The 9511-nt window shown below is 33.3% G+C and overlaps 1 long non-coding RNA gene across 1 annotated transcript; it reads left to right on the forward strand.

The window, feature by feature from the left end:
• The first annotated feature begins 5598 nt into the window (after positions 1-5598).
• LOC127837836 (uncharacterized) lies at positions 5599-9077 on the forward strand. Its single transcript, XR_008029497.1, has 2 exons — positions 5599-7477; positions 7619-9077. It is a non-coding gene; the product is annotated as an uncharacterized LOC127837836 (long non-coding RNA).
• Positions 9078-9511: the final 434 nt, after the last annotated feature.

Raw genomic sequence — 9511 nt, forward strand, 5'->3', positions numbered from 1 at the left:
TAGCATCCTTTCCATTTTTGGAAGTTATTCCTCCTGTGTACTTTTGTAGAGAGCGTTTTAAATTAATTCTTCGTAATCCTTTCTCAGTCTTTGTTAAAACAAAAAACAAATCCTCGAAATATATGAAACTCTCAAATGAACTTGAGCCAGGAACTTGTTCTCTTACTATCTTAAATGTTTTTGAAAATTTCATTATCAACCAGTATAGAGCACCTGGAAAAAAACAACAAATAAATCAACTTTGAAGTATATAATTTCTCCTAAATCAGCAAATATTATAGAAGTGCAGTTGCTGTATTTTTCAATATACACTGGTAACTAAACTGGTAACTCATTGTCGGCTCGGGTACTACTTACATGTACCCCTGGTACTTTTTAGTATACTTACATGTACATGTGTACCCCAGGCACGGTAAATATACTTAAACATAACTGGTCGATATTAGACTATACCCGAGTTGTATTCCCGCACAAAATCTGATGTCGTAAAGCGTGCTTAGACCATTTTACCATGAAACGATATTGCTTATCTTAAACAAACTTTTCTTAAAAAAAAAATGCATCAAAATGCTTTTTGATTATAGATTTTAATAATATACAGAGGCCATTTAACAGAAAATTAACAGAAATGTAAAAATAATTAATTTAAATTAATAGCCGAAAACGACCGATTCAGTGTTAAAATAACGGGTACATTTATGTATATTGACCGTACCCGGGGAACATGTAAATATACTTAATGGTTCCCGGGGTACATGTAAGTAGTACCCGAGCCGACAATGAACAATCGAGCGTAAATAAAACAACTCCCAACATGTGCAGCTAAAACCCATAATTAATATCTTGGTTTGGGCACATTTTGCGCGAACCTACCATATATCCCGTGAAAATGTCTTAAGTTCCTGAGTTTTAATTATACCATTTTTTTTTCTTATTTTAACACCACAAAAAGGAATTAAATTAAAACAAAGAGAATTGCATAAATAATCAAAAACAATTTATTAAACGAAATTTAAAAGATTGAAAATTTAACTCACCATAAGTGTAATCTTCCCGACATATCTTCAGATATAAGTATAGTATACACCAATGAAACCAAAATATCACAAAGTTTTGAAAACAAACTAATACATGTGTTGTATCTAATTATACTGCCTCACTGTACCACAGCCCAATGAAAGCTCACACAACTGCCACATTGTTTAGAAAGGGGCTTATCAGTCAGGTCAGAAACACATGTGCATGCTGGCAGATAGAGGGATTCTTATCTTGGATCATACATTTTTGGTCAGTTAGGCTGTCCATGGCAAATGATAACAATAAGGCATCACACTGTGCTAGAATCCAGAGAATTCTCTGAGAAGGTGGTAAAAAGTTACAGACTGTTAAGGTTATTATCCCCCGCCATAGGCGGAGGGATTTTGTTTTGAAGTTGTCCGTCCGTCTGTCTTTCTGTCCGTCTTTCCGTCCGTCAGTCCGGAGCCATATCTTGGAAGTGCTTTGGCGGATTTCATTGAAACTTGGTATGAGTATATATATGGATAACAGGATGATACACGCCAAATGGCATTGCACACCATCCATTAATAACGGAGTTATTGCCCTTTTTTATCTTGAACAATGCTTTTTTTTGTCCGAAGCCATACATGTATCTTGGAAGTTCTTTGGCAGATTTCATTGAAACTTGGTATGAGTATATATATATATATATATATATATATACATATATATATATATATATATATATATATATATATATATATATATATATATATATATATATATATTATATGAGCCATGTCGTCAAAAACCTGTATTTGTGACAAAATTTCACATTTTTTGTTTTCTATAGATTGATAAAGACTGTTCTGTGCTTGTTATTATGATACCAAATTTAAAGGTATAGCCCCATTACTTACTGAGAATCTTTTATTTTAGTAACAGAACTGCAGAGGTGTTTTGACGTTAACAAAGTTTTCAAGTATAAATCGCATTCAGATGTATGTTACATCAAAATCCACACTTATGAACAAGACATACAATTAAATTTAAGAACACATTTATTTTGTTAAATATATGTTATCAGATATATATTCGTTCTAAAAATAGTTGTGATAAACGTTAAACTGTAATCTAACATGCGTTGCTTAGCAACAAAGTCCACTTATATTTAGTTTTTTCTAAACCAATCTCACATATTTTCAAAACATATTATTTAGTTTTTCATAGGAATACACACATCATGTTTAAAACAAACACTATCAATTACAACATCAATACATACACCAACAATGTCCAATAAAAATAATAAAAATAATTTCATTGTGTTGAAATGCTAGATTGTAATTTCCCAAAAGTGCTTTTCCTTAAAAATTAAGAGTCGAGTAACCTTTAATTATATCTACTTTTTACACTTATCTATTTTCTTATGATTATTCTTAGCATTTTCACAATTTAGAATTCTTCGTTTGACATGATTTCTATAGAAACAAGCAGAAGGGCATACATATATTTCATTTGATATGAAAAAGTGTTATTTATATGTGTTATAAATAAACCAATGTATTCAAACAGACATTTAAGGATATCAAAAAAGTTCAAGAGATAAGCTTGAAGTTATTTGTTAGTTACATTCGCCTGTAAATATTGATATTCTAATGTGTGCAATCTTTCGCCGTAGATGCCATAGGTGCGAAAACATAACTATAGTTTTGTTTCTGGGCATATGGCCTGACAACTTTGTACAAGTAATCCTGTTTGTTTTGGATGAGTCTTATGGCATCTACAATCTGCGGTCGTTGGTATGGAATATGGACGCCATCCATATCCACAGTAACCTTGACCCTTGGACATCCGACTCCCGTGCGCTATGTTACCACACCTGACCTGGCCCTTCCGTCGTCATGCGGAAGTACTGATAGTGTCTAAAAATAAAAATAAATACTATTTTGGCAAACATTTTAATACGTTTTGATAGGGCAAACAATTTTGATGCATTTGCGAATAATATTAATTTGCATTGGTAACTATAGTGGAAGACAATGTGCATGATTATTTTCGAGTATTGTTTTTCTTTCGCTTTGTATTGCACTTTAGGAACGTTACACTTTTCGTTAAACAGCATTATAAAACCGTTATACTGAAAACATGTTAACAATTCTACTCAGTGGTGTGAACATTTTCAATCAATTATCTTAGGCCTACGTTAGTAAATACTTAACCGATGGAGTTCGTTCAAAGTGGTCGGACAATGAAGTGTCCAGTCCCAACTTCATTGAAAAACTATATGCCAAGTATTCAAACATTTATATAAGATAATCGATACGTGTTTCTATACGAGAAATTACAGAGATTTGTTTTTTGCACTCAGTCATTGAATAATAGGAGACAATGTAGATCTATATGAGCGATATGCAAGCTATTTCCTACCGAAACAAGGATTATAAGTGACAAAAATCTTCAAAATTTTTATGCGATTTGAATGTCCATTCCTGCATATAAATCTATTTAAATCTCTATAGAAGTTGGTTGAATATGAATTTAGAGGATGTGGTCGAGTTTATAATCGATAACAAATACTAACAAATAGCAAATACTATTTTGCTTTAAATTATAAAAATGTTTAGCCTTTAGGATCGGCACAACAAATTAGAATCGGTCGGGTTATTGAAAAAAAATTGTTTACGCCTTGTTATGTGTTACAACCCAATGGTTGCAATTAAAGGTTGGCATAAATTCGAACAACAATTCATGAAGGTCTACAAATAAAAGTAACACATTTTTAGGATGATAAGTTCTACCGTAATTATAAAATTTTCATTCACTGAAAATCTTAACAACGTTTAAATTGTGTGTTTATTTTGTAAACACATCTAGTTCGCTAGATCAAAACAATTATGCAAAATAGCTAATAATTAAAATATTCTTACCTCTATTTCATTATCCATATCACGTCATTTCATGTTAAAGATGTACAAATTTATACAAAACTATCCAAAACAGCTACACAGATTCACATGTTTCAATGATGACGAAAGCGCGCAAATTAAAAAAAATAATGACGTCATTTTACAGAGAATTTACCAACGTCATAACTGATGTAACGAATACAGGTTTTGTCGCGACACGGCTCATATATATATATATATATAATAAGATGATGCAGGCCTAATGGCATTGTACACCATCTGTTAATAACGGAGTTATGGCCCTTTGTATCTAAAAAAATGCTTTTTTAGTGTCAAATCTAACACTTTTGTGTCCAGAAGCATATTGGCGGGGGATATCAGTTCAATGTATTTGCTTGTTTGTCTATTTGATAAAGCTATAGTAATTCCATTATTCTCTTATATTGAAAAAAGATTTATTGTAATGGTTGAAAATGACTTAATCAGTGAGGCTTAGAAGACCAACTTTGTCATGCTGAGCAAATCAAAAACCTCAGCATAATACATAATATAATATTAAAAACAAGCATAACATGATGTCCCACATATCAACAATATGATGTCATTAGACTGTGAATATGACTCCTCCATGCATAACTCTGAACTGAAATTTCACAGAAATTAATTCAGGCACTTAAAATTAAAGTTAAATTAGGCTTGCAACAACTTCATAAATCTGTATCAGTTTCAGATATTCCATTTGAAATAAATATGCCTTCAGAGTTATTTTAGGTTTCTGACAGAAAATAGTCTTAACAACGGAAAGGTGATTTTGGCCTATCTGTCCCTGTCTGTCTGTCTGTCTGTAATTGTATGTGTGTGTCTGTCCCAAAACTGTAACCTTGCTCATAAAATGAAAACTCTTGGGTCTGTGTTCTTTAAACTTCACATGAGCATGTATCTCATTGAGATCTACAATCAAACATGGTTTGAGGTCACTAGGTCAAAGGTCACTGTGACCTTTACATTTAAAATGTAACCTTGCTTATAAAATGAAAAGTCTACAGATGAAGTGTGAGTTTTAAACCGGTCCATTGCTTTTTGGTGAAGTTATGGGCTTTGTTATCCCTTGTCATAGGCGGAGGTATATTGTTTTGGTGTTGTCCGTGCGTCCATCCGGCACTTTTGTGACCAGAGCCATATCTTGGAAGTGCTTTGGCGGATTTCATTGAAACTTGGTATGAGCATATATATGGATAAGAGGATGATGCATGTTAGAGTTGTCCATCTGTCCAGAAAACTTTTGTGTCCACGAGTATAATGGCGTGGGATTCAATGAATTTGCTTGTTTGCTCTTAAATAGCTGATGATGGACATCAAAGCGCTATAGGGGGCATTGTGTTTCACAAACATAGCTCTTGTTTGGAAGTTCTATTGCCCCATTTCATAGCTAGAGCACTCTTAAACAAATAAGCATTTACAATTATCCTTCTCATTTTGTAGTTGCATGGAATATATTAGTGACCAAGCCATAAGGGAGCAAAGCATGTCAAGAAAAAATAAAATGTAGTCATTTCAAACAGATTGATCTTTTTGCCTCTTCAGTAAAAGAAATGAAAGTGTCTTAAATTTTAGTTGATTAATTTTTTCAGATAGCTTTAAATAGATGAAAACTTTATTTCAAATGATAGGCCTATGACTGGCTGTTAGAAGTTTTTTGTACACATTTTATTGTGAATTAAATTGTGAATTGTTAAGAGAATTCAAGTGCCATCCTATGGTTAGCTTTTAGTGACATTTTTAATAAAGCTGTTAGTTTAAAGTTTTGTTATGAAATTGTACACAGATTGTGAATTGTTATGAGATATTTAGTGTCTGAACCATGACAAGTTATTAGTGAGAAGGTTTCTAATGAAACAATACATTAGATTGTGAAATGTTATAACAACTTTTCTGCAAGACCTATGACTAGCTATGAGTGAAAAGATTTCATATGAAATTGTACACATTAGATTTTGAATTGTAAGAACAACTTTTGTGCCAGATATATTATTAGCTATTAGTAAGATTTATAGTGAAATGGCACACATTAATTTGTGAATTGTTAAACAGAACTTTGGTGCAAGACCAATGCCTGTATATAAGTGTTAAGATTTTTATGAAAGTGTACACATTAGTTCTTTAACTGTTTAGATATTTTGTGTGAGAGGAGAATGTTTATAAATGATTATGAGATAGTTGTACACATTTTATTGTGATATCTTATGAGATATTTGGTGCCAAATGAAAGCAAAGTACTGATGAAACTGTACACATTAGATTGTGATTTTTTAGAACTTTTGTGTTAAATGGCCAGTGTTCTTGCATCCAAGGTGCGAATGTTGATACACTATATTGTTTGCAGACAGTTTGAAGAAAATGAAAACTGCTTTATTCTGTCTGTCAGTGCTCAAACTTGTGGCTCAAATTACTACTGTTGTTTTTTGAATATCTTAACTGGTAAAGTATTTCTAAGCATGAAGTGCAGATTTTCAAGACGCACTTTCCATGTGCTCTGATTCACAGAGGACAGAGTTATGGACAAATAATTACAACTTCTGTCACTCTCATATGAATGCTGCATTCTGATTGGATAATTTGTTTATGTGACCGGTTTTTCATTTTCCTATGAACCCACTTTGTATGCAAATTTAAACATGAATCATAGAGATACTTTCTGGTCATAAACAAGTTGTCAAAATGACGTTATGATTTGCGCGAAACTTAATGGCGTTGTTTTTTTATTGGTCGATAGCGAAATGACGTTATATTTTTTCGCGAACTTCAAACATATATACCCATTTGACGGAGATGAAACCGAAACTGAAAATAGTTATTCATAGGCTAGATTGAAAAGAACTTTTATGACCCTTACCACGATAGAATTTCAGCTTAAAGATCATTTTTGTTGTAATTAAGCCAGCGTTTATGCAAATTAGGCATAACTTTCCCGAAAGTTCATACACTGATGAAATGCAGAAAAATGCTTTTCAATTCTTAAGTAAATTTTGACATAATTTAGGTCTTTTCCCCACCTAATGGGAACTTATTGGAGCAAGCTTCTGTTTTTTAAGTGACTAATTTTATAACTCGTCATAAGCATGCAGTTAAGATATGCAAGACACAATTTTCATTTGAATTTATTGACATATCCCTAACTTCTGCTCGTATTCCTCACTGAGTCAGTCAATTTCATCCCAGTCAAAACTGTCTCTCGGGTATTTTTAGTGACTGGTGTCAAAGCTTTAGCTGAAGTATCAATAGATATGCAAATGAGCCTAAAATGTCACTTAAATTCTGCTTTGATTTGCCTTTTCTGGAAAGTGCTGTATTTTTATTTGATATTGCAATGTTTAATGCCTTCTGATGCTTGTTTTTTATATTTTGTTAGCTCACCTGAGCACATTGTTCAAAGGTAAAAAATGGCCATAAATGAGCTTGTTCGGGCCATTACTATGTCATTCATTGTGATATTTTAGAATCATCTGGCACATTTGTTCACCATTATTGGACGTTGTGTCGCGCGAAAGAATTACGTCAATAACTCCAAGGTCAAGGTCACACTGGCCATAAATGAGCTTGTCCGAGCCATAACTATGTCATTCATTGTGAGATTTTAAAATCATTTGGCACATTTGATCACCATTATTGGACGGTGTGTCGCGCAAAAGAATTACGTCAATAACTCCAAGGTCAAGGTCACACTGGCCATAAAGGAACTTGTCCAGGCCATAACTATGTCTTTTATTGTGGGATTTTAAAATCATTTGGCACATTTGTTTACAATCATTGGACGGTGTGTCATGCGAAAGAATAATGTCGATGTCTGCAACGTCAAGGTTACACTTGAGTTCAAAGGTCAAAAATGGCCATAAACTTGTCCGGGCCATAACTATGTCATTCATTGTGAGATTTAAATTACTCTGTACATTTGTTCACAATCATTAGACGGTGTGTCGCGCGAAAGAATTACGTCAATAACTCCAAGGTCAAATTTACACTTTGAGTTCAAAGGTCAAAAATGGTCATAAATGAGCTTGTGCGGGCCATAACTATGTCATTCATTGTGAAATTTTAAAATCATATGGCCTATTTGTTCACCATTATTGGAAGGTGTTTTTTGCGAAAGAATAATGTCGATACCTGCAACGTCAAGGTCACACTTTGAGTTTCAAGGTCAAAAATGGCCATAAATGATCTTATCTGGGCCATAACTATCATTCATTGTGAGATTTTAAAATTACTCGGTACATTTGTTCACAATCATTAGACGGTGTGTCGCGCGAAAAAATAACGTGAATTACTCCCAGGTCAAAGTTACACTTTGAGTTCAAAGGTCAAAAAGGGCCATAAATGAGCTTGTCCGGGCCGTAACTATGTCATTCATTGTTAGATTTTAAAATCATTTGGCCTATTTGTTCACCATAATTGGAAGGTGTGTCATGCGCAAGAATGACGTCTATATCTCCAAGGTCAAGGTCACACTTTGAGTTCGAAGATAAAAAATGGCCATAAATGAGCTTGTCCGGGTCATAATATGTCATTCATTGTGAGATTTTAAAATCATTTGGCACATTTGTTCACAATCATTGGATGGTGTGTCATGCGAAAGAATTATGTCGATATCTGCAAGATCACACTGTGAGTTCAAAGGTCAAAAATGGCCATAAATGATATTGTCTGGGCCATAACTATGTCATTCATTGTGAGATTTTAAAATTATTCTGTACATTTGTTCACAATCATTAGACAGTGTGTCATGCGAAAGAATTACGTCGATATCTCCAAGGTCAAGGTCACACTTGGAGTTCAAAAGTAAAAAATGGCCATAAATGAGCTTGTCCGGGTCATAACTATGTCAATCATTGTGAGATTTTAAAATTTCTCGGTACACGTCTTTGACAAAGTTTAATTATAAATAAAAAAAATTAAACCTGGTTTTGTGATAATTTTGTCCCTTGTTTAATTTTAGTCAACAAATAAATGGAATTTCATAAGTGTATTTCAACATTACCTTTTTTGCCTAGTATTGTTATTTTATACCATGTTCATCTTATGTCTACTTTTAAATGTGTCTTAATGTCTCGCAATAAAATTGTACATATTTTCATGTTTGTCGTCATTTAAATAATAAAACATCATTCAGTACTCCTTTTCATGTTTTTCAATCAATTGACCATGTTACTCTTGAGTACAATATGTAAGCCATATATCCAAATACTGGATGTCCTGGAATTCAGATGGTGTGCGGCTAACAAAGGAATATGTAACTCTTGTGTTCAAATACTGAATGTCTCGCGTAACGTTGGTTCACGGCTGACAGTGACCATGTAATACTGAATATAAAATGTAAGGCACGTGTCGAAATACTTGATGTCCCGTATAAAGTTAGCGCGCGGCAGACACTTACTGTAACATTGAGTATTACAAGTAAGGCATATATCCATATACTGGATGTCCTGTATAAAGATGTGCGCTGCTGACGAGGGACCATGCAATAATGAGAACAACGTGCAAGGCATACATGTATATCCAAATACTGTCTCATTTAACGTTGGTACACGGCTGACAGTGACCATGAAATA

The sequence above is a fragment of the Dreissena polymorpha genome, chromosome 7 (assembly GCF_020536995.1).
Source record: "Dreissena polymorpha isolate Duluth1 chromosome 7, UMN_Dpol_1.0, whole genome shotgun sequence".
NCBI classification, from domain to species: domain Eukaryota; kingdom Metazoa; phylum Mollusca; class Bivalvia; order Myida; family Dreissenidae; genus Dreissena; species Dreissena polymorpha.